This window comes from Kogia breviceps, chromosome 17 (assembly GCF_026419965.1).
Source record: "Kogia breviceps isolate mKogBre1 chromosome 17, mKogBre1 haplotype 1, whole genome shotgun sequence".
Classification (NCBI taxonomy): domain Eukaryota; kingdom Metazoa; phylum Chordata; class Mammalia; order Artiodactyla; family Physeteridae; genus Kogia; species Kogia breviceps.
The window spans coordinates 5,762,350-5,788,582 of NC_081326.1; the positions used below are offsets into that span (position 1 = coordinate 5,762,350).

The window sequence follows — 26,233 nt, forward strand, 5'->3', positions numbered from 1 at the left end:
TTGCGTACCACGTATATACATATTGCATTTCGGCTGTAATGAAGTATTAAGTGGATGGCATGATTTCTGAAAGAAAAGGATAATGGAAAATATACTGAGGCACAGCTCAATGCATTCTGAGTTTGGCTCTCAAAAATGAAAAAGTGCAGAGTTTTCGTAATAGACTGAAATTGGCTTCATCACAATAGCCTTATGATTAAAGAATTTTATAATAATATTTGAAAAGAGCACGTGCCACTACAAGCATGGCTAAGAATGATAATAATAATGGATAACAATAAAAATATACAGGCTCGATGATTAAATTTTCCTCTCCGAAGTTTTTCAAAGACACAGAATTAATGTCAGTATTACAAATGCATAGAAATCCGTATAGGAATTTACAAATTAGGAACAAGATGGGAGGAGAAAATTCCTGGGGGCAGTTCGAGTGCAGAGCTGTGGAAGAGTTCAAACAACAACAACAGCATACTTTTCATTATTCAGGCTTCTGAAAGCAGTAATCACTCCATTCAGACTTAATCCTCAGCTATCTTTAGTCACTTGATAAATGGGCAAAGCATTTCCCTTCTAGTTAAAAGAAGAATTTTCCCAAGGAAATAATCAAATGGACTAATACAGCCAGCTTCAAAGAGCTGAGTCTGAAGGTACTTTCACTGCAGACTAGTTTCAGACACAGGAACTTGAAAATCTGAGAAGTTATTTTTCAAGACAGAACAGTGTTCCTGATGGAGATACACGCGCACAGTTCCGTGGACGTACTTTTACGCCACTGGAAAACCGTGACGTGGCATAAGAGGCCTTGTGAACACTGGGGACACACCACAGCTTCGGAGCTGGCTCTGAGCGACAGTCAGCAGCAGTCAGTGCCCTGAAGAGTCACATAAACGTGAGCTGCGCAAGTGAAGACCTCCCGAAGGACACTGAAGCACTCATCAAGTTCAAAGAACCAAAGGATTTCCTCCCACATCATCCTGCAAATGTATTTCATGTTTTGCGAACAGACTTACGTAAACAGATCTGAAGTCACGCATTGAAAGAGGTGCTTGTTCGGACAGATCAGAGATAGCACACCCAGAAAAGCATAGCTGGACAGTTTGGTTGCCCCGTCACCTGGCGTAGGAGCCCTGAGTCCCAGTGACTTACCCAAGGTTGGTTTTCCATCAGTCAGGTGAATGCCTTCAACCCAAAGAGAGTCTAGCCCCAATCAACCCGCCTGTTTCTCCTACCGGCTCAAAACCTAACAAAGAGCATCATTTAGCACTTCTCCACCGCCACCCACTGTTGGTTTGTTTATAAATGTTTTTAATGTTAAGATGCCAAAGAACCATTTAAAATATGGACAGTTTCTCTGACTGTAGCAAACTAAACTGAAGTAGTGAAGTGAATCAAATACTCCACTGCCTATGCATATTCTGTAAATGTGTTACTTTCTATTTCATCTTCTCTTACTCATTTTCTAAATCTGGTGTCATTCTCAAGCCAACTAAAGCTTTGAAATTTTGGTTTTCGTCTATCCAAAGTGTATGCTAATTGAATACATGCAATGTTACTGCTCCTAACGGCTCTTTCCTCAAAAAGTATCAGCGCTTAAGTAATATTGAGCCAAGGCTGAAACAGCATTTTAAATAAAAGATATGTGGCTACAGGAAAAACTATTTTTTTGAGTACATTCTATGTGCCTGTAACCTACCTGTATCTTTACATGTATTAACTGATCTAATTTTCAGAACAGAGTTAAGGTATTATTATTATCTACAAAGGCACAGAGAATCAAAGCTAGAGGCTCAAAATTACACAGCTACTAAAAGGCAGGGCTGGGATTCAAACCCAGGAAGCCTGACTCTCTAGCTCATGCATGTAACCCCCATAACAAATATAAATATATTCTGAATCATAATGATGAGTTAGCCATCAATTCTGAAAATAATGTCAATATATTATCAAAGCAGAGTGATGACAGTATCTCAATGATGTTGAGATACTGTACAGAAGTTCTATGGTATTGTGAGGCTTTCAAAATAAACAAGAGTCTCAGTGAGCTGGCAATTTGGTAATCAGGCTGGCAGAATATTCCTGGATGCTTTATAATTACGCCTTAACACACAGGGAGGTGGTTTGACAGTTAATTTTGTGTGTCAATTTAGCTGGGCCACAGGTGTCCAGATATTTGGAAAAATATCCTGGGTGTGTCTGTGAGGGTGTTTTTGGACAAAACTAACATTCGAATTGGTAAAATGAATAAAGCAGATTGCCCTCCCTACTGTGGATGGGCCGCATCTGATCAGTTGAAGGTCTGCATAGAACAAAAAGGCTGACTTTCCTGAGAGTAAACGGGAACTCCTCCTGCCTGACTGCTTGACCTGGGACACCAGTCTTCCTGCCTTCAGACTCCAACTGAAACATCAGCTCTTCTTGGGTCTCAAGCCTGCCAACTTTTGGACAGGAACTATGCCATTTGTTATTGTTTGAATATTTTTTTTTTTATGAAGAAAAAACAGACAACTCCTGGGTCTCCAGCTTCCCAAGAACAGATCTTGGGATGTCTCAGCCTCTATAATCACACGAGCCAATTCCTATAATAAATCCTCCCCTCTCTCCCCCCAACTCCTTCTCCCCATGCCTCTGTCTCTCTATATATATATATCAGTATATCTCTGTCTCTATATATATCTGTTGGTTCCGTTTCTCTGGTGAACTCTATACAGGTGGTTTCTTCTATTACTATCAAGATATTCACAACTCCTCTGAAAGTTTATCTCTGGAGGACCTGCAATGTAGAGACACATAAAGAGATGACCTCTATCTTACACTACTGCCTGCTTTCTAGGGGAGCGGAAGCCACAGTGATTTTGCTGTGAGAGTCTCTGGCCTCACCATGCCCACTTCCTGTGCCCCGGTGCATGTCACATACATCCACACCTTTGTCCAGACTGCCTTCCTTCCCTTTTACTTGTTAAAATGTTTCTTACATCCCTCAGTTCCCTTTAGTCAGGGCTGTCTCTAGCCTCTGGGCTCCCTGTGGTAGCTTTCTGGTTCCAGGCAGGTTTTGTTGCTAGGGGACTAACTCCGCGGGCTGTGAGCTATAAGACAATACCCATCTTGGTTATCTTTAGTGTCTTTATAGCTTAGGGCTGGCTTATAAGAAGTCCTCAGGCAATGTCTAATTAACAAAAATTAAACTATATTTGCTTGGTTAAATAGATCATCTTCCTAGAGAAGGCAGTGACTTGAGAGGAGGAAGAATATTCAGCTTTTAGAGAATGGTTTGAAGGCTTCTGAAAGGGGAAAATTCATAGTCTTACAGTGGATTAAAACTGGAGCAGAATTAAAATAGGAGCAGAAGCTCTTACAAAGAAAAAAAAAAATGTACAGAAATAACCAGGACACCAATACTTAAATGCTGGAACCTGTTCTTCCTCAAGATTTTTATTCAATTAAAAAACATGTAGATTGACCAAGAATCAAGAGATCTGGCTATAAATTAACTTATGGCCTCTTTGTAAAGAATTCCGAGTTGCCAAACAAAGACATTTGTATGTCAGAACAAGCCTGGTCATCCCCTGTGTCTGGACCAAGTCCTGAGCCCGGGGAGAAAACTAAGCCAATATCCCAGGGCCCCAGCCCACCCTCTCAACCACAGGCTGCTTTCAGGTTACTGTCATCCTTGTACTTCTTACAGCTCCACCCAGCCACACCCTGGTCCAGGAGCTGGTTCCAGGGATCTCAACAGGCCTTGTGCTGATGCAACATTCTTAGAATACACCCTGTGGCTTGGCTTTATGTCTCGTTGCCATCTGAAGTTGAATTACAGTGCACAGAGTCCTAGAATTTCGGTCTTGGGAAGGTCCCTGAAGGCATCATATCTGCACCCCCCATGTCATGACTGAAGAAACGGACTTTTTACTGGTCAGGCAGCACATCTGGGCACAGAACCAAGGTCGAGATTCCCAGTAGAAGACTTTTCCACCATGACACACTGCATCACCCATATACTCCATCACCCATAAAAAGTGAGGGAGCAGACTCTACAGCTACTGTTTTATACTCCATCGCAAATAGTAAGTGGGGGGTCAGATCTCCGATGGTTTGTGTGTGGCTTGTTTGCATACCCCCCAGTCTGGAAGGCACAGTATTTGCGTTATTACACCGATGACCCCAGTTCACTTCATCCGGACCACGTATTAGAGGAACCTTATTCATAACTGTTGTAATAACATGATTTTATTAAAAATAACTAACTTCATTTCCTTAGTCCTTAAGTTTGTTACAGTTATTATTCTTAGAAGTCAGCTGAATTTAGGCATTATAACTTTTCAAACATCCTAGGACTTATGATTTCCATGTACTCTCAATTTAAAACCTGAAGCAAAAGTTTGAAGGAATAAATAGGCTGACTTATTTAAATCTAAATGTAAATGGCATCAACTCAGGATTAGCCTTTCTGACCAAGTGCGTTATACTCTTTCTCGTGTTTTTATTTCAAAGCACCAGGGGATGCAATCACATAAAAAGTCATTTATAATCTTCTACTACAGTTTTAAAAAATTGTTTTCAGAGGATATTAACCAAACCCATAATCCCAAAGAGCTTTTCAAACTAGGTAGTTATTATTTCTTCTATTTAAAAACTGAAAGCAGACAATCCAACACTGTCTGAACATAGCAGACGATGAGCAGAAACGAGCAATATTAGGCTCCCGGAACCGCTAACACAAGACAAATCAAAGCTAGAATATGTGAAGTACAAAGCAATCATTGGCGCTGGTCGAGGAAATGGGATCTATTTAGGGAAACCATTAGAAGAAAACCAGAAAACTGCAGCTTGGGGAGGATGGCGGACCCCGTGGGATTCATGAAACAGTACCACATTGTATCTCCTGTAAAAGCAAAAACCTTACATTTCTGGGTGTTCTCTGAAGGAGTATTGGATACTCTGGTTTTTTTTAAAAGGAGCTAAAAATGGAAATGTTTATAACAGGGAGTTAATTTGATATTTCTTAGAAGATAATAAACCATCATAAGACAGGGTAATATCGTCAAAGTGAAATATCCATTTTTTACTGCTTGGCTCAATATAAGATTAAAAGTCGCTTTTTGGGGGGGGGGTAATGAAAGAAATTGCATAGGTTTGGTCGATGAAAGCAAAGACTTTTGCTGTTTCATGTAGAGCAAAGCATTTTAAAAGCCACAGCATAATGTGAAGGGTGGTAACCCACGCTGAGCACAGCTGTCACCGCTGCTCACACGCAGAGTAATGTGTAGCCAATGAAAATAGAGCAAGGTGAGCTCCTAGCTTACTGCACATCCTCCTCCATTCTCCAGGAACAGGGTCAGGAGACACTGGAGAGGGAGTATGCGTTTATTTATCTTCCAGCTTCAAGGCTGACTGTGGAAATGTGAGATGGTCTAAGGCAGTCCACCTCCATGCTGAGCCAGGCTGAAAGAAGCTGGTACTGAGCCCTGGGGCTGGGAAAGCGGCTCGCATGCACCGAAAGGAGACCAGCGGAGCACAGCCCATGGACACCCAGAGAAAAGGAAACAACTACTGTTGGTGCTTGGAGTGGATGTGCATTACAACCTGGGAGCACACAGCGCTGAACCAGGAAAGGGAAACCCCTCTCGGTCGGCTCCTGTCACTTGAACTTGAGTGGTAAACACTCTGCTGCAGATCTGAATGGCACGGAGAGGAAACATGATCTGGGCACAGAGTGGCTACTTGAACACTTGGCCCCTGGAGGAGGAGGGAGAGAAAATATCATCCCACTTGGCTACTGTGTCCCAAGTAGAACACTATACCCACTGCTTAGAATCTAGGCTCCATTTGGGAACTGAATTTATATTCTCATCTTTGTCCTAGTGGTATATTTATTTGGGGAGGAACTGTATATCACGTTTCTGTTGTTAGCTTTAGTACCTGACATTTTCAGCACCAGTGCTACGCATTTACCTTGAGCCTGTCCTCGTAAACGCTGTCCTACGCCAAGGCCCGATGGCATGACTCGTACGGTAGCAGCAGTATCCCTCTGCTGTTAAGGGTACAGCTACAATGAAACGTGTGTTTGCTTTTTTAAACAACACACCAAACTTATTAACTCAAAGGCACTCTGTGTTAGTTTAAGTAGTCACACTTAAAAGTCACACTTGATGGCTCCACACTTAAGATAATGATGCCATAATTGTTCAAACGAGTTTTAACCTTTGCAGGCACTTTCTAACCATGTTCAGTATATTAAGCCGTTTAATTTTTAGAGCAGTCTTGTAATATGGTGACCACTGTTACTCCCGTCTTACAGATGACAAAACTGAGGTACAAAGGAGTTAAGTAACCCGGCCGTGACGGATGCAATCACATATTCCCCAGGTCTGCTCAGCCTGCCTGAGCCCCAGGCCTTGGCCACTGGCCCTTAATTTCACAGTTTCTCATGGTGATAAAGTCGCCAGACCCATCATTCCTGCTGCCACCACAAGTACAGTCAGAGGTGCCCCAAGCCCACCCCAACTGACATCAGGAGGCCCTGCCCCTGGGCCAGAGCCGAAGAGGTTCTGCCTTGCTGAGTCTGTGCAGAAGGGCTGGTAACAGAGCCTGAGAGCGTGGGGGAAGCACGGCCGGGTGGAGAGAACTGGCTCCCGGCGGCCCCTGCGGCCTTTTTAGAGAAGTCCCCTGTGCCCCACAAGCAGCGGGGACGGGCTGCAAAGCTACGGCAAGCCTGGAAACACGCGCCCTGTGTTCCGGCCTCCCTGCTTCCCTGCTGCGGTCCCCCTCGCTCTGGATTCCCTGGGTCAGCTCTCCCGGCATTAACATGCGAGCCTTCACCACAGGCTCTGCTTTCTGGGGCACCTGGACCAGGACAATGCCCGGTGAGCGGCCCAAGGTAACTAAGTGACAGTTCTTAACTGCAATGCTACATTTCATGCCGTCTTTATTCTGCTTCTATTATATTATTGAGTCATTAGCTCTATTTTAAATGCCGATGCAGAGACAGAAACAAAGTTATGAAACAGTAATCAACAGAACTAAGATTTTCCAATACCATGAAAATATCACTCTATTTGAAAGAAAAAAATATGCAAGTTTTGAGAAAACTTCATTAATCCCAAACTCTCAAACGCAAAGAAATCCATTTTCATTATACATTACTTAAGAAAGAAAAGAATGTGTGGAAAAAAGCTTAATTATCACTCCAAATCCATCCTGGTGCATGTAAATGGAAATAACTTTAACCAAATCAAAACACACGTGATACATGACACTAGTTTTTACTAAAAGCCTTCCACATGGTGTCAGATATCAGAAAATCAGGAGCAATGATTTCTGATTCCATGTAGGAGTTTTGTTTTTGAAATGAATTTCCAAGTAATTTCTGAATTTCTATAAAGCAAAAAGCTGTAAAACTATATACTGTGTAGTTGAAACTCAGTGTAGTTTCAAGTGATTGTTTCAGAACTTTCCCCTGACGTATCACGTTGTAGACAAGTTTTTCTGAATCCATCTACTAAGAGAACAATTTGAGAAGTACATGCAAGCTGGCTGTCAATCCTTACCTAAGCGCACCATTTCCACATCACATCAGCTCTCACCTCACTTACCACAGTTCCCAAATCCTACGTGGACGTGGAATGAAAAGTATGAAAGTCATTTTTTTTTTTTTTGGGGGGGGGGCTCTTTTATTTCTGGTAGTCCTTTTAAAACACAGTGAACATTTTCCAGTATCTGACACGTAGAGAAAAAGGTGAGAATGTTTTTTGCACGTCTGGTCTGGAAGAGCGCGCTCTATTCTGGGAACCTCAAAACAAGAAAAACGTAAGACTAGAAGTTCAGAGCATTGAGACGGTTCTGAGTCTTGAACGACAGATGTAGAAAAAGATTAACAGAGAAGTTACATTTAGACTGGGATGGAAACTTTTTAAAAAGAGTTGAAGACGAACAATTATTGAATAATTTTGAGAGTAAAAGTAGTGGTGCCAAATAAAAATACAAATAGGAAGGTACAGAGTTATTAAGATGGAGATTCTCACTTCCCTATTATTATTACTCAGAAAATAACACTGAGACTAAATATAACAATGATGTTACAGGAAGAGACTTCTGGTCATTAAAATCTCCTAATGGTAGGACAGGTGTTGAAATATATTTTGGTATATTCAGGGCAAACCTGACCAATTAGAAATATAAGAAGCTCAGTTTAGATCTACTCCATTTCCTTTTTGAGATCATATATAACATTTATTTTTTTCAGGCTCCAGAGAGTTTCTGTTTTCTGAATGAAAACATACTGACATTTTGAAGAACTGGATTAAATCTTTCAAGTCATTGAGTATAAATCTGTCCATTAGGAAAGGAAGCAAAGCTCTGTTGGCATGGACCTTTCACTTTAAGGAACTTGAGAAGTCACTCAATCCGTTTGTTTTATCAAAAGGAGTATACTTTTTAAATTTTCTTTGAGAGCTTCAAATACTATATAGTTATCCTTATTTTTACATCACCTTCTTTGACATTTAGCCCATTATCCCATGTAACTTTCCCTGCTGGCTTAAGACTTCGCGCATAAGGCGCGCCCTTCCCAAGGCACGTTCGTTACATGTGCTTATAGAGTTTCAATCCCCAAGTCTCTTCTTACTGCCTCCGTGTTTACAGTAGTTCTAACTAGCCCCCCTCATCCTCCCACTCCCATTTGAATTGTTTCTGGTAGCGCCCCCTCCCAAACACTTCACCCTCCGTTTGGACAACATCCTTCTTATGGCACGATACGGTGCCAGAAACACGTCAGACCCGAAACAGGACGTCTTGTTGCTGGAAACTGCAAGCCTGCTTCCACTCAAAGCCTTGTTTGTACCGCATGGCGAGAAGAGGTTGGTTTCCTTTGTTTTACTTTCTGGAGTGGCACCCTGTGATGCTCTTTTACCGAGAAATGGGCGAGCACCGCCGCACGGTGCCATCAGGGGCGAGCCACCGAGCGTGGTCTTGCTGCCACACAGCAAAATGTAATGGCGATCAACACAGTGCCAGATAGAAATGTGGTAATCACTCACTCAACAAATGCTCATCTTCACGCCCACTGTGTGCCAGGCCCCATTCACAGGGATAGCAGCTAAGCTAACGTTTCTTTGATACTTACTGTGTGCCAGGTGCACACATGCATTCACTCATCTAACCCTTATAACAACCCTGTGAAGCAGGCAGTATTCATGCCCTTTGACCAATAAGGAAACTGAGCCTTAAAGAATTACGTCACTTGGAAGGCGTAGAGCAGAGCCTCAATTCCAGGTCTGTTCGAGGACAGAAAAGTACCTACTAGAAGAACATCTGCTAAAGGGAAACAAGCCCCTTGCAAAAGAGGAGGATCAAGCAACATCAAAGTTTCAGGTGCCCCAAAGTGACAGTACAACGAATGAATATCGTTTCCAATTCAATGGCTACCAGGACAGCGGACTTCGTTATATTATTTTAGTGACAATATCCACTTAATGGCCATGGGTATTTCCTGTAAGTGCATACTTTATTCCATAGTCAACGCTAATGGGACCAGAGCAGTCACTAGAGGCAGAAGTGTGTTAGCAAGACCACAGAGTTGAATAGTCCAGAGCAGGGTTTGCCACTCAACAGCTGTGAACCTGGCAAGACATGGCCTCTGTGAGCCTCAGTGGCCCTCTCACAGGATCGTCATGAAGACCATACCGGTTGGGGAATCGCCTGGCACAAGGTACATGGCTAGCTGATCCTCAAAGGAAGTCCCTTACCTTTCTGATTACTGCTCGCTGACCTAGACTAAGCCAGACTCAGTACATTAACCTAGTCTTCCTTCTCCTCCCCCACTGCTTCAAATCTTTCAATGCTCCCTAAGGTTTTCAAGGGAAATTCCAACTTCCTCAGTTTAGAACACAAGGTCCTTCATGATGAGAACAGCAGTGCCACTTGTTTGTGGATGGTGCCCACGCTCAACAGCCAGTGCCAGGGCCATGCCAATGTTAAAACGTTTTTAACCCCACTCCCGTCTACATCTCGTGTCACTGACCGATATATGAGCGACAAAAATCCCTGCCTCTGTCCCTCCCCGTCATTCCTTCTGCCTGGAAGACATCTCCACCTCCCACTCCATTAGTTCTCTCCCCATTTTCTAGTAAAAAGACGATCAGAGAATTGATCAACCAACCGGGACACTTCTGAAGAGTGAAGGGAGGTACTATTACTAAATATGATTGAACAACAGGCATATACTTGGCCTCTCCCAGACAAGAAGTACTGCAGCCTATATCTCATTGTGCTGTCACTGTTTTGGGCTACCTCTCTCCTACACTGGACTATGAACTGTTAGAGGGCAGGGACCTTCCTATTTTTCTATCCCCGGCACTTAGCTTATTTCAAGCACACAGTATTTCCTAAATAACATTAAATGAATGATTAAATAAATTCAGTGCAATATTGTGAGAACTAAAAGCATTTCAGGTATCTCACCATTCTGCTATTCTGCGGGAGTATTTATTCCATGTGCTTTCATTTCCAAATCAATTTCCATCCATGAAAATAACTGATCCTCCAGGGGCACTGGACAAAAGCTTCTGTAAACCAGATCACACTCCAGTTTTCCATTTCTTTCTGTTCTAAAGGGACCAATTTTTTTTTCTTTCAGTCACTCTAGTTTGGATAATGTAAAAAGAAGTTCATTACATGAGCGCCTAGGTAATAGTGAAAACCTTCATGGTACCAAATAGGCAAGCCCCGTTCCAGTAAGCAGATTGTGCCCACGCCGCTCCAGATCAAGCTGGTTTATTTTTTTCACACCCACGTCAAGCTGCTGGTGAACACTTTGCTCTCTGAATCATCTCCGAATCTATACCAGCAAGCTAATGAAAAGCCAACTGGATTGGCAGACAGAGTGCAATTCATTCCTCCCTTTTCCCCATGCGGTTTCTGAGTAATTCAGGGCCTCTTCTTCCCTTACAGGTATGGTAGAATAGGGGCAGAATTTAGGAGAGGTTCTATCATGGACTGGATCTGAAATAAGAAGACCCAGATAGGAGTCTTGGTTCTGACACTTCCTAGCAGACTGGTCTGGGGAATGAGAGTAAGAATTATACTTTTTTCATGCGATCATTTCAGATTCAAATGAGATATGGGAAAGCATTTGTAAACTGTAAAGCACTAAACATACAATCCCTGTGCTACATTCTGGAAACTATGGTACTTCCCCTCTGATGGCAAGTTTATTTGATTGTTTTCATCATTAAGTGGAAAGATCAACAGGCAGAAAGAATGCAGAATCAGGCTAAATGTGCCCTAAATTAGCCTATGAAGAGGTTTTTACTATGGAAAATGATATGTAGACATTATTTTTTTATCACTATATACAGAAGGGCAGAGTCCTACCTTAAATATTAGGTAAAAGAAAAGCAATGGAGTGGAAAAAAGAAAATAGTAGTGTAATTACCAAATAAATGAAAACTTTGTAGAGCATCATGTGTATGTATGTGCATGTAAATATGTACACCTTTTTTACATACGTACATATTTATTTGCTGTATGTGTGTACAAAATATTTTTCTCCTGAAATGTTATTTATTTGGTTTTTATTTAAGTTATTTTAAGCTCCATAAGGGAGAAGCTATTGTGGTTCAATACATTAAAAACTGTTAGACAAAACTGCAGGAGAAATTACCTGAAAATGTAAAGGATTACTGAACTCTTCTTTCTTTATTTATTTATTTATTTTGCGGCACCGCTGTGGCCTCTCCCGCTGCGGAGCACAGGCTCCGGACGCGCAGGCCCAGCGGCCATGGCTCACGGGCTTAGTTGCTCCGCGGCATGTGGGATCTTCCCAGACCAGGGCACGAACCCGTGTCTCCTGCATCGGCAGGCGGATTCTCGACCACTGCGCCACGAGGGAAGCCCCCTGAACTCTTCTTTTAATTCACAGAGAAAATATTACGCTGTCATGGCAGGCTACATCATATCACATTCACTAAAATTGCTTCAGGCAGAATTATTGTCATAAAATGAAGATTTCAGGCAGGTTTCGGCATAAAAATGCAATATTATACTTAAATATTAAATATATAGTAGTATGATATAGGTTTCCTATTGCATTTTATTTTCCTTAGCTTATTAGCTTCATACATTAAATTATCCGTAAGATAACAACTGCTCACTGTATTTTATGGAACTATATACAACAATTTTTTGTTCTAGTCCAACAATTGCATAACCTAGCTAGACACTTAAGCTGCTTCAGTAATCAGTTAATGTTCCTTATAATGCTCACATCAAAAAAATTATGTAATCTCTACTACTCTGTAACCTATAATTTCACTTTCTGTAAGAAACATTACATTATTAATATCTTTTGCACATTTTATATTTGCTATGAAAAATTCTAGCATAATATATTTTTATAACCATTAAGTAAATTAACATTAATGTTAGATTATGTAGTTTCAGGAATTTTTGTTTGAAATGCCTTCTGAATAGTTCTGAGTGGAACGTACATATTTTAGATATATATATAATATATATATATATATATATATATATATATATATATATATATATAGAGAGAGAGAGAGAGAGAGAGAGAGAGAGAGAGAGAGTCTTGTCTCCAAGAAATCCTTCAATGTTACTTGAGACATTAAACTTGAAACAAATAATTTAAACATGTATTGAAATAAGAATAGGATGGAAACTAAACATTAGAGCAAATCAAATTATCTAAGATGGATTTTAATTTTAAAAGCAGAATGATTTGCTTTTTCTTCAGAGTTAACCCAACTTTTCTCAGAAAGTTCTATTTTAGTGCCTACTCCCCATCTCCCCATTCCACATAGTTTAGGCAACAAAGCTCTTTGGACACTTGCCAGGAAAATATCCCACATCTAATATTTAAAATCCGTATTTTACAATATCCCCACTGCATACCATTTTCAGGCAGTGAACCTGCCTTTGTAATAATCCATTCATATCAGTGGTTCCACAAGCTAATGGGGTTTCTCAAAACGTGTACACTTGAACCTTTATGTAAAATTTTAAAACTGTACTTTTTAAAAACAGTACATTTTCACCCTGATTCTTAAAAAGGAAAAGGCTTGTGGATGTGTATTTTTAGGAAAGCCTTTGAGGCACCACGCTTTTTACCCATCAGCAGTCACTGAAGACTTTTCAGTCAAACGTTCTTTCAGGTGAGAGGCCGACTTAATGAAGGGTTTCTGTAATGCCAACTACATCAACCAGATAGTTTGGCCATTCCATTATTTAGATGGTAATTTGGGATTTCTTTGGATCTTTTTGTATTCAACATTTTGTTTTGATGTTTTTCCAATTGCTTGGTTCATTCTATTTAGTAATATCATGGCAGATATAACACAATGAATGCAACCCGTACCTTCTATGAGAGCAGTTCTCAACTGGGGGAACTCTGTCCCCGCTTTTGACTGTTACGACTGAGGGATGCTACTGGCATCTAGTGTGTAAGGGCCAGGGATGCCTCTGTACATCCCTGTCCTGCGCACAGGACAGCCCCGAGAGAAGAGAACTGTCCAGCCCCAGTGTCAACAGTGCTGCTCTTGAGAAACCCTGGTCTATGGAATGGGTTGAGTCTGAGGTTTTGGTAAGCTGTGACATGAGAGATAAGATTCACTATGAAATGATTCATTTAAGTAATAAAGGTAACTCAAATCCTAAATCAATTCGTAAGTCTATTTAAAAAAAAAAATCATTTAGATACGGCCTAAACAGCTTGTACAATGCAATGTAATTACCCAACTCTTACGGGGCTGATAGCAATATCCCAGGTGCTTTGGGTGTGGTGTTCAAAACAACAGGTAAAGAGCCCTCGTCATCCCATGCTTACAATTCTATTACTTCAAAATAAATGTGTGCTATATTACTTAAACTTTGGAGTTATAATTACTCTAGGTAACTACTGAATAACAAATTCTTCAAATGACACACGAAAACTGCCACTTGTCATGATTAAAACCTAACACGTCTAAGAAAAATTAGTGATTTGTTTCTTAGGATTCTATTTATCTTTTCAGGCACAAAACTAATTATTTGTTTGCAAGATGTTGCATCTTCATTAAAACCATTAATATTCTGAGTAGATGGCAGTATTCATTTTATAAATGAAAATGGAATTTCACCACTGTGTTTCGTGCAGGTCTTAGGACAATAATATTTCCACATGATGTTATCTGTCTAAAAAGGCAGTTCTTTATAATAACACAAAGCAGTTATTGGTACATCTAATTCATAGTATCCATTATTTTTCAAGCAGTCTTCCTGGATATCAGATAGGCACATATATTACTCTTTGAGAGACACATATGTAATAGTGTATACAATATTGTTGGGAGAGTGTAGATGTTATTTACCAAACCCTGTCTTCCCCAAATACTGTTACATTTTAAAACAATATAAAGCCATCTCTTCAATTTTTCTAAAAAAGGAGAGTCTATGACCAGGTTATCTTCTAAAAAAGCAGAGCAAATAATCTAAAATTAATTAATAAGTCCTCCTAATTTGGTAAGTATTCCATATTTCTTAGGCAGCATGTTTATCCCCCCAATCATAACTTCCCTGGTTAATAAAGTTACGAGGTTCGTTCACTGAGAATGTGGTGGTTAAGCGTTGAGGCAAGTGTCCCAGGATGCTCCGAGCAGCTAAGGGAAGTCAGCAAGGGATCTTGGAGGCCCCAGACAATTCACAAAGTAGATGATCTGCCCGGCGCACAGCCGGAAGTCAGAAAGGGCAGCCGACAGGGCCACTTCAGTTTGAGTGGAAACAGAAGACACAGCAAGTCAGCAGTGTTCAGGGAAAAACGTCTACATTTAGGCAGAACTCTGGGAGGAGCTGGCCTGAGTCCTTTGCATCTTAAAATGGTAGACACTCTGCGCTGCCGGGGCCGACCTTTCAAAGTGGTTCAGTAACTTTAATGAAGGCGGCAAGAAGTATGTATGCAAAGTACTCTGATGATCTTAGAGGAAATAAACTACCGGTATGTTTATAGATATGTCAATACTATTCCCTCCCAGATAGAAAAGTATACATTAATAGACCTGCTGTTTAGAAATGAACAAACTTCACTTTCTAGAGCAGTTTTAAGTCCACAGCAGGACCGAGAACCAAGCACAGAGAGCTCTCACACAGCCCGTCCCCGCGCACGCGTGCAGCTTTCCCCCCACTTCCGACATCCCTCACCACGGCGGGGCGCTTGTTACAATCGCTGAACCTACACTGACACGTCATTATCACTCGAGGTCCACAGTTTACATTAGGGCTCGTGCTTGGTGTTGTACATTCTATGATTTTGGACAAATGTGCAATGATATGTATCCACCACTACGGTATTGTACAGAAAAAGAGCTATATTGGTGCCTTTTTTTGTTCAGTATTTTTTGTCTATACAATTAGAGTTAAGAGGATTCTTTTTAGCCAGTGCTGCCTCTACCTCCAAAAAGATACTGTTGCTAAAAATAAGCCCCCTCGTCGGGCTTCCCTGGTGGCGCAGTGGTTGAGAATCCGCCTGCCGATGCAGGAGACGACATGGGTTCGTGTCCCGGTCCGGGAAGATCCCACGTGCGGCGGAGCGGCTGGGCCCGTGAGCCGTGGCCGCTGCGCCTGCGCGTCCGGAGCCTGTGCTCCGCGACGGGAGAAGCCACGACAGTGAGAGGCCCGCGTACCGCAAAAAATAAAAAATAAGCCCCCTCGTCTAAGCTTCTACTTGTAGTCCTTACCACACTGAGAATGAACTGGATTTTTCTCAAATTAACATTAGGGAGGAGTTACGGGAAATGACATGCCTGTTCAACGCTCTGCTCATTTGACATGGTATCTTTCCAGAAATATCTGTAAGTAGATACAGGATTTTACATGGATTAAAATGTCAGTAGTGGATTTCACAAAGAGGCAATACCACAATTACCGAATTTCTGGGAACATTTCCAACCTTCCCCACCAGTCTTTCTAGGTTGGTGACGACGAATGTCTGCAAGCGACTCAATTTATATCATCTGCGCAAAAACCTCCATTTGTGTTTCAGGCTATGTTGATACACAACAGAGTAGAGAACTGGCAATTATCCTATTAATTTGGTGAACGTGGACAGCCACACCAGATATTTCTAACCACCAAAGAGAACTTTTTTTTTTTGTCTCAACGATCTACTTTGTTAACCAGCTAACTGCCAAGACTCCAACTTTGTTCTGTTCTGGATAAAATTACAATTTCTCAGCATCTCCAGTATCAGCTACTTAAGGGAAATATATGGAGAAATGTATGGATGTAAATGTATGGATATTTTTGCATTGAAGTCGTACTTCTCACTCCATACTGATGCTGTAGCGTGAAACACAGAAAGAACATAGATAGTTATGGCTATTTTTATCCTGCTTTTCAAATAGCCAGTATTAAAAAGTATATTAAAAAGCAATATGGCATCGTGGCTAAGATCAACAGCTTTGGAACCGGCATGCTTGAGTTCTAATGACGGCTCTGCCTCTTACTATACATGTGACCAATGCCTCAGTTTTTCTATCTGTAATACGGGAACACGATAGTGCCTATCTCATGGGTCACTGTGAGGATTAAATGAGTTAGTTCAAATAAACTGCTTAAAATAGAGCTTGGATCAAGCAAGGTAAGCAATGAATAAATGTGGCTATTATCCTTATCTTAACCTCATCATTAAGATTGGTTAGCCCATGAAGGATCTCTGAGGGATAATGAAAATGTCCTAAAACCAGACAACTTGGTAAATTTAAAGAAAATCACTTAATTGTCCATTTAGCACAGGTGAATTTCATGGTAAGTAAAGGGCACCTCAATAAAGCTGTTAAAAAAAATGAAACAAAATAAGGATTGTCCAGCCTTATTAACTCAGTAGCATTAGGCTCCTGAGCTGTAAAGCCTGAGAGGAATGGAGAAGCAGGGCGGGGGGGAGAGAGAAAATCTGCGGGACCTACAGCTGGCCTCCCCTTCTCTCCCACTGTGTGACCTGCTCCTTCCTACAGTGGTAGAGGGGCTCATCAGCTGTCTTCTGTGCACTGCTTCTCAGCCTGCCCTCCCAGAGCCCACCGTCCAGCACTGGAAGATAACTTTGAAAAAGCGTAAGAGTTACTCCTCTGCTGAGAACGCATTTTGAGTCTACTCCTAAACCTTCCATTTCCTGCAACGCGGTTACTTAAAAAATCAACTACAAACGAACAATACTCAGTCACTTTCTCACTTTCATTATCTCACTGGCCCATGATTTTAAAAATCTGTTCACTGATTCAATCCTCAATTCAGCATTGATTATGCTACCACCCCTGTGCTCCACGCATATTCCCAGAAGGTAGAGGGGAAAAGACGACCAAGATGGTGTGGTCCCTGCCCTCAGGAGCCTCAGAGTTGCTAATGTGGTTTAATCAATCCGGACAGGGCCCTCTTTTAAGTCTACGCCCTGTTTCCCAAGTAAAAAAAAAAAATTCTTGAACCTTCCCCGAAGCCCCCTCCAGCTTTCCGATGCAGAGAATCCCTCTCAGTCCCTCGCCTCACAGGTGAGGAGGCAGAGATGCGGCCGGCTCCCTCCCGACGGCACTCCGCGCGCCGCCGGCCGCCGCTCTCCTTTGGCGTCCACAGCATCCGCTCGCCCACACGGTGTTTCCGCCTTACCTGTCGTCATCTGCCATTTCCTAGGGCACGTCTACTCTCTTTCCCTTTGTATTCCTCACCTTTGCTGGCTTCAATATCCCTGTTACTTGATCTCTCCAAAATTACCATCACTTTGTTGTTGTTGTTGCAGTTTTCACGAGTGAGCGCACTTTCCACTTCCCGCGGGCACTGGCAGCCACGTGGACTTGTCCTCACGCGGAACGCCTCTACGGATGCTGACGTAGAACATCCCTCGCTCTGACTCGAATTTCTTCCCCTTCCACTTCTTTCACTTTTTAAACTTCTGAGTCTTCTATCTACTCTTCCAGTTACCTTTAATAACTCCACCTCCCTCTAATCTTGGGTCCGCTGACTCCAAGAAGATGTAGACTAGATTTCAGAGTCGGCCATTTCAACGAAGCTCTATTACCCCACTTCTTTTGACATCTTTGACTTTTTCCTCCCTACCTGTCTTACCCTCCCCCCAACTGGGGAAATACCACTCTCTTGCTTTCCTAGTCTCTGCTTCAGAGCCACATGAAGCTGCTAGAGACAATCATCAAGTTGAATTAATTAATTCCACTATGCACTTGTGTTTTCCAATCTTACCTACACGTTAATTAGCTCAGCCTTTTTTTGAGCAGGGGGAATCATATACCAGGCTGCAATTTTAGAACTTATTCTCACAATTATATTGGATGGATCGCATTAAGAGAAGCCTGGGGGTAGAAGACCAGGTAGAAGACTGGGCACTTTGCACAAGAGATGATAAGGATGTAGATTGGGCCTGAAAGGGTGGGAACGGGTATCTGAGATCTATAATCTGCAGGATTTGGTATGCAAGGGGAGAGAAGTACTCGAAAGATATTTGTATTATGAGATTCAGTGACTAAGGAGCATGAGATGTGTCACTAATCAAAACAGAGGAACGGTTTTAGCAGGAAGGCTCGAGCCCTGAATACAGTCAATGTGAGATCCCAACAGGTTTCTTCTATGACAATGGTCAGCAGGGAGTAAAAAGAAAAAGATGGATGTAGGTGGAAACTCTCACTGAGAGTTTCTATCACATTCCCAACCTAGCCTAATCCGAGCTTTCTTCCTGAGAATCCCTTAATACTCAATCTCTGATGAGCTCTCCCCAATGGAGAGCCTGCTTCCTACTGTAGAGAAAAAGCTACCTGAATAAGCCGCCTCAATTCTCCCCCTCTCCACCTCCAAACTTTTGTTTGAAACCAAATTCTTTCTTCTTTCCTTTTGGTTTCAGAGATACCTTTTTCCCCCCTTCTCAAGAATAGACCTCCCCTTGCACTCTTAACTATATCCTCCTCTGGTAATTTGTCCAATCAGTTGTTTCTCATCTTTATCACTCCTCTGCCTACAAAATGGCTCAGCTCCTTCTTTATTCTTAAAACAAAACAAAACCCAATCAATCAATCAATCAATGCCTCTTTCCGAAACTCAGTTACTCCAAGTTACTCATTTATCTCTCTCCTTTCCCTTATCACAAAATGTCTCAGAATAACTTGGTGGGCCTGCTGCATGCTTTTCCTAACCACTTACTCACCTGTCTCGTGAACCCGTGAAGTCTTGGGCTGGCATCTTCGCTCCTTACACTGTGTTTCTCCTTCTCTCCCCCTCATCCGGAACTGACGACCCGTCCTCCCCGTTGGGGTCTCTCCGTCTCGGATTTTCGTGCCGATCCCCACAAAAGCCTCTTCTCTGCCCTCGCTGCCTTTTCCTTACCCTCGAGTGCCACCAAAGGGGGCGGCTCCCCAAATCCTCTTCTCAGGAACGAGCTCATGTTCACAGAATCTGATGATTCTCAAATATCTTTTTAGGGATGATTCCTCTGTCTACATCCCTCTTTTTACTTTTACTCCCGGACGGCCGTCGTCATCAGAGGAAGCTGTCAGAATCTCACACTGACCGTGTTCAAGGCTCACCTCTTCTTCCTTCTAAAACTCTTCCTCTATTTGTTATTAATGGCACGTCTACGCTCCTTAATCAACGGATCTCATAATTTAAATATATTTTTGGATACTTCTCTCTCCCTCGCATACCAAGTCCTGCCACAGATAATACATCTCAAATGCCCATTCCCACGGCTTCCCTCCTAATCTGTGCCCCTACCACCTCCGGTCCACACTGTTGCCGCAGTCTTCTAACTGATCTTCTATCACCCAGGCTTCTATTAAAGCACCCCATCCAATACAATTCTGCGAACAGTTTTTAAAATTACACTTTTTAAAAAAATTACAGGCTCTCCCCTGCTCAAAATATGCCCTGGCTTCTCACTGCCAATTGAATAAAATAAAGTCTTCTTATTCTGCTATCCAAGCTTCTGCCATCTGCTCTCAGCTCAATGAAGCCGGAACCACCGCCAAGCGGAGCTGCTCCACATGCCCTCTGAGCTCCCGCTCCCGTTAACTGCACTGATTCCCGTGGCACCTCTGTCTGGAGCGTCATACTGTATCTCCACACATCCAGATTCAACCATCCTTCTTTTACAGCCTTCCCTGAACCTCAAACCAGAGTGGTATTTATCCCTCCTCTGAATCAGAAAACCCTCCATTAGTATTTCTCTCACACCGATGTCGCAGTCTGCATTTGTGCATGCGTCTACTAGCTTGTAAGGTCATTGAGAGTACAGGCTGTGGACTCAAGTCTAGTTCAGTGCCTGTACACACACCACTGCACAGAGTGGTGGTTCCCATACACGTTGTGCAGAGAATTCCCTACAGGACTTGTTAAAACAGAAACTACTGGACCACCCCCCCACCCCCGACCAAGTTTTTGAGTCACCTGGTCAGGAAAAGGGTCTGAGAATCTGCGTGTCGAGCAAGTTCTCAGGTAATGCTGGCTGGTCCAGGAACCACACTTTAAGAACCACTGGCACAAGAAGAGTGAATCCTTCTAGGCTCAAATTTATTTTCTACCTCTTAAATGCCACAAAACTTTGAATAAGTAGACAAATTTTCTGAGCCCCAGGTTTTTCATATGTAAAAGTGAAATCATGATACCACTAGTTCTACATACATCAAGGATGGTAGTTAAAAATCAATCACTAAATATATGTAGAACACCATATAAATAAATGTCAAATGAATAAAAATAATTAAGCCATCCACCTTGGAAATCCAAATCCATTTTGGTGACACTTTTCTCAGTGCCCCTTTCTTCTTTTTTCAGTGTTTGCTCTTCGGTTGATTCTCCAGTGAAATAATCACCTCCCTTTTCTCCTGTAGAGGTTCATCTGTAAAAACTGCTGAATAAGCCACATGCTACATTCAAGACCAGACGCAGTGAATATATTTCAGAAATTCTCCACTTGGGTCTGTTTGCAAGGTGAACATGGAAGCAATTTGGCCCATCAGTTGAAAAATTCCCTTCAGTGGAAATGAATGACTTGGTTCATTCCACATGTGTCCCTGAAGTTCAGGGCTGGTACTAGGGTGAGGCCAGTTTGCCTCAGGAGAAAAACTTAAAAGAGTGTTAAAGAACTGAGTAGTCTATATAAATAATATTTTAATGTGATATGTAAAAAAATTAATGCAAAAACCCCCACGATGACAGGGAACAGCCTCATGACATTGGATTTGGTAATGAGTTATTGGGTATGATAACGAAAGCACAGGTAACAACAACAACAAAAACAGACAAATTGGACTACATCAAAATTTAAAACTTCTGTGCATTAGAGGATACAATCAACAGAATGAAAAGGCAACCCACCGAATGAAAGGAAGTATTTGTAAAGCATATATCTCGTAAGGGGTTAATAACCAGAATATACGAAGAACTCCTGCAGCCCCAAACAAAACCCAAACAACCTTGTTAAATCCAGGCACGGGACCTGAGTAGACCTCCGAAGAAGGTATACAAACGACCAGATGCTCAAAATCGCTAATCATCAGAGAAATGCAAATCAAAACTACAGTGAGATACCAGTCACACTCATTAGGATGGCTATTATATTAAAAAAAAAAAAAAAAAAAAACCACAGAAAATGACAAGTGTTGGCAAGGATGTGGAGAAATCAGAACCGCTGTACACTGCTGGCGGTACAGCTGCCATGGAAAACAATACGGCAGTTCCTCAAAAATTAGGCAGAGAGTAACCATAGGATCTAGCAATTCCATTTCTGGGTACACACCCAAAGAACTGAAAGCAGGAATTAGAAGAGATATTTGTACACCCATGTTCAGAGCAGCATTATTCATAATAGCCAAAAGGTGGAAGCAAACCAAGTGTCATCAACAGATGAATGGATTAACAAAACGTGGTACATACATATTATGGAATATCCAACCGCGAAAAGGAAAGAAATTCAGACACATGCTACATGCTACACGTGGATGAAACTTAAGGACATTAAGGGAACTATGCCATTAACAGAAAGACAAACTGCGTGATTCCACCTATATTTGGTATCCAGAGTAATCGAACTCACAGAAACAGAAAGCAGAATTGTGTTTGCCAGGGCCTGGGGGAAGGCAGACATTCCCCACCCTTGGTGCTTGACCAGGAATAGACATGACTGAAGTATGCAAGGAGACCGCCCGTTTTTTAAACATCCACTTCTTCTGCTTGTGAGGAAGGGAGAATCTGAGAGGATAAGGGGCCACCTAATCACTCATCAACAGTTATAAATCTTTTAAGGAACCTTGTATCCTCACCATTGAGATATAAGTTAAGTGCTCTGATTACTGCTCAAATACTAATCCTTGTAATAATAAACGCTATAGTCTAGTGTCAGTGCACATCAATAAGCTCATTTAAACATCTTCACTACTCCTCTTAAACACAGCACTTAAGTGTCACCACTTAAATTTACTGATGTAGAAACACAGGACAAGAGAGTAAGCACACTTAAGGGAAGAAGCCATGGTTCTGCTAATCAGAGGACGTGTTGTAAAGGAGCGAGAAAGGCTTCATGGTGCTCAGGGCTGGGCTCTGGTGTCTCGACCGCGGTGTCCATAGGGAGAACTACCACTCGATTTAGAGACAATATAGATTCCCGGGGCTCAGTCTCATTTACTCATCTGCAATTCCACTGGTTGCGACTGAAACCACAGAAAAGTAAGCGAGATTACAGTTTGGCATTTAGTTCACACAGTGCAAAATAACTTTAAACAGCGAAGTCAGAAAGTGACTTGATGAATGTCTTTATACCTTTCATTAAAATAAGGTGAATCTGAATTATATATTTCATTTTATTTCTTACTGTTAAACACAGACACTGAAATGTATATCCAGTGCCTTTTAGGAATACAAAGTAAAAGCAATGTCAAGTATTGTGCTCCAGCAGGTAATACAGCAATTTAGGATTAGCCAAGAGATTTATCAAGCAGCCTCCAAGGGAAGCAGAGTTCAAGTTCGGGCTCATCAATAATACATAAATAAACTGAACAATTAGGTACCAAGTGGTTATCTTGTCAGAGGAATTATTGGCCGATAAATGATACACTCTCTCGCTGCCTTGAGTACAGAAAGAAGAGACGTGTTAAGACAGAAGAAGGGTTGAATGAAAAAGCGAGAAGCAGCCCAGCGCTGCCTCACCTCCCACAGCCTGTGGGCTTCATTCCTGTGTCATCCTGCTGTGAAGGGAGGCCTGGGTGTTAACAGGTAAAGGTGAATGAAGCATCACTTAGGAGCCTCAACTCTGAATTTCACTGCCTATTCAGGCAGCCTAGAGCTTGACATCAATAGGTTTGCACGTGTTTTGGAGAAACTGCAGACAAGCTGGGAGCCCAGAAGAGTTTCACTTTCTGTGGGCTTAGTTCTCAGGTGAGTCCCTAGGGCGGAAATTGGGGATTGTGAAATGACCCTAGAAAAGCCCATATTCTGCCTCATCTATACCAGGGAAAGCACAATTTTGAGGGTGAATTATAAACTGCTGCAATGTGAAAAAGTGAAAACAATGATTGATTGTTAACTGAGGTACCAATTCCGGAACTGAGACTCAGCTCTCAATCAGTGCTGAGTCAAATGACAGGTAGAGTCAGAACTACCCTCCACAGCTAAGCCTCCACCTCGGTGCCCAACGGAGGAGTCGGCGTGTGTTTAGCAACTGTGGGGTCCTTTGGCTAGTATCGTTAGCCAGCAAGATCTCGGTCAGCTCAGGGCCAGGTTCACACTGTCAGAGACACAGAAGTGAGGCTGGCAGCAAGGATGGCAAATCCACATCCCTCAAGACACACACACTCTGGATGGTCCTACCCCCACCCCCCAACACCAAGCGCCGGTGGAGACTTCTGCTCTGGAATGGAAGCTCTCTCCATTTTAAAGATATGTGAGTGAAGGCTCAGAGAAAATAAACTGGCCTGAATCACACTTGTTGGAAGTAATGCGGGAATCCCAATCCAGGGGTTCTTCTGAACGCCCAGGGCTTAGATGGCTCTATTACTGCTATGCAGTTTAGCTAATAACAGCAGGTAAATGCAAAGTTTAGATGAAGAGACACTATCTGAAAGGCATACACTGGATGCACTGTGATCTGGAACTATCAGTGATTAACTAAAGTGTCCATTTCATCACTGCAAAGCCCGAAATGAGACAACTATAAAGAAATGAGACCATTATAAAACCTCAAAAGAATGAGCCAAAGGCTACCAAAGAAAAGGTTTTTGAGAATCAAAGTAGATTCTTAGTAATGGATTTATTCATCTAATTCAGGGATTCATAAACTAGGGCCATGGGCCAAATTTGGCCAGCCACCTGTTTTTATAAATAAAGTTTTATGGGAACACAGCCATGCTCATTTACTGACATATGGCTATGACTGCCTTTGTCATACAATAGTCGAGTAACTATGACAGAGACTGTCTGCCCTGCAAAGCCAAAAATATTTATTATTATCTGGCCCTTTACAGAAAAAGTATGCCAACCCCTGAACTAAGTCATGATGAAACCAGGACAGAGTTAAAGGTATGAGTAACTAGTCATATTTGTTAATCCACATGAGTAATTCTCAAACTGTGTCTCACACATTCTTTTGAATGTTAAGCATTATTATGTGAAAATGGGTTCAGTGGAGCAACGAGTTTGGGAAAGGCTGGAAAAACTTTTTTTTTTTTTTAAAGCCCATATGCACTGTGACTTTCCAAGTTTAGCCGAAGGGTGTCATCTTAGGCAGTACTTCCCCAACTCATCTGACCAGGGGTGTACACACCTAGACCCAATGGTCTCAGTGATCGCCTGGCTGGTCCTCTCCTACAGCTGTGGGATCAGGAGGAAGAAGTAAAGGAAGGCACAACTGCTAAGACTGGAAGGAACTTACCTATTTCCTTACTGGTTCACCAGGTTCTTTACGTGTAAGATAGAAAGAAATTGTTCTCCTCTGAGAGTGTATAGCGGAGTTCAACCCACTGTTACAAAGCCTTAGGAAATACAAACTCTTTTAGCGAAGCTTATAAGCATTACACTATAAAGTGCCCTTCTCAGTGTGAACTAGCGTCTCCTGAGAGACCCAGTGGTACTGAGATGCAACGTCCCCATGAGAGAAGGACGCGTCCCTCTGCACAATCATGTGCCCAGTATTTGTGTGTGTGTGTGTGTGTGTGTGTGTGTTTAGCAGCTTTGCACATTTTGCCTCAAGTGTTTTGTTCCCATTAACTATGAGCTAAATGTCTGCTTGATTAATTGTTTCTCCTTCGGTGTTAACAAAAGAACATATGCTATTTCACTTGCATCTCATTAAGCTCTTCAAATATTAGAGTTGTAGGAGACTTGGTATTGCCACGGAAAAAAGAATTAAGTGTGTTCCCATTAGCTGCATTCGACGGTGTGTTAGTCATTCATGTAAACTATCCTCAAGTGAAACGTGTTGTGGCCACGCTTCCCTTGAACTCAGCAGGGTATGCACATGCCACGGCCGGAGGGCTCATAAGCAAGTCCCCCACTCGGGGCCCCATCCTCTTTGACCCCAGTCCACGGAGACAGGCTGGCCCACGGGAGCCCACTCCACACCTCACGGCACCCACACCAACCTGATCCAGAATCGGGGCAGGTACCCACGGTTCTAACCTAACCAGCCCTCAGGCAGTGCTTACTGGGTCCTACTGTCCCCAGCCCTTTCAGAGACTACCTCTTTTAATCATTATTAACTCCATTTCTCAGATGGGGAAACTAAGGCACAGATTGGAGGACCAGCCTATGATCACACAGCTAGCAAGCTGCAGTGCTGGGATATGAACTCAGACAGGGTTTGGGTCTAGAGTTTGTGCTTTTAACCGCCCTGGGGTGGCCCTGGGGTTCTGCCGTCCTTCGAGACTTGCTTTTTCAATTCCTGGATTCCATGAAGTACTCCAGTATCCTACTAAATGTTCATTTTTGCTTAAGCAAGCCGGAGTTGGCCACTTGCAACCAAAAGAAATTTAACAGAGGAGAAAGCACTCCTGTCTTTTCTCCACAAGATTTCCTGTAGAAACCATGTCTGAAGGATACTGAAGTCGGTGTCCGTTTCCACCCTCAAAGCCACAATGCTGCGACGCAGGAGTAACGTGGGGACGGCAGGGATGGGTGGGGGGCCGGGTCAGGGGAGCTCTGCAGACGCGGGCCCGCGCTCGCCGCTGGCCGTGACGGCTGCGCCTTCACAGCTCCCTGTCCCAGG

The 26,233-nt window shown here is 42.5% G+C and overlaps 1 protein-coding gene across 7 annotated transcripts in view; it reads right to left on the reverse strand.

Moving 5' to 3' along the window:
- TOX (thymocyte selection associated high mobility group box) overlaps positions 1–26,233 on the reverse strand; it is a 298,710-nt gene that overhangs the window by 152,431 nt on the left and 120,046 nt on the right. The window contains exon 1 of one of the 7 annotated variants that reach the window (XM_067017313.1): positions 19,187–19,333. The exons of 5 other annotated variants lie outside the window; for them this stretch is intronic. The gene's annotated coding sequence lies outside the window, so the exon portion shown is untranslated. Of the gene's footprint in view, positions 1–18,231; positions 18,305–19,186; positions 19,334–26,233 lie in introns of those variants that run through there. One more of the 7 variants, XM_067017310.1, reaches the window with a different exon arrangement.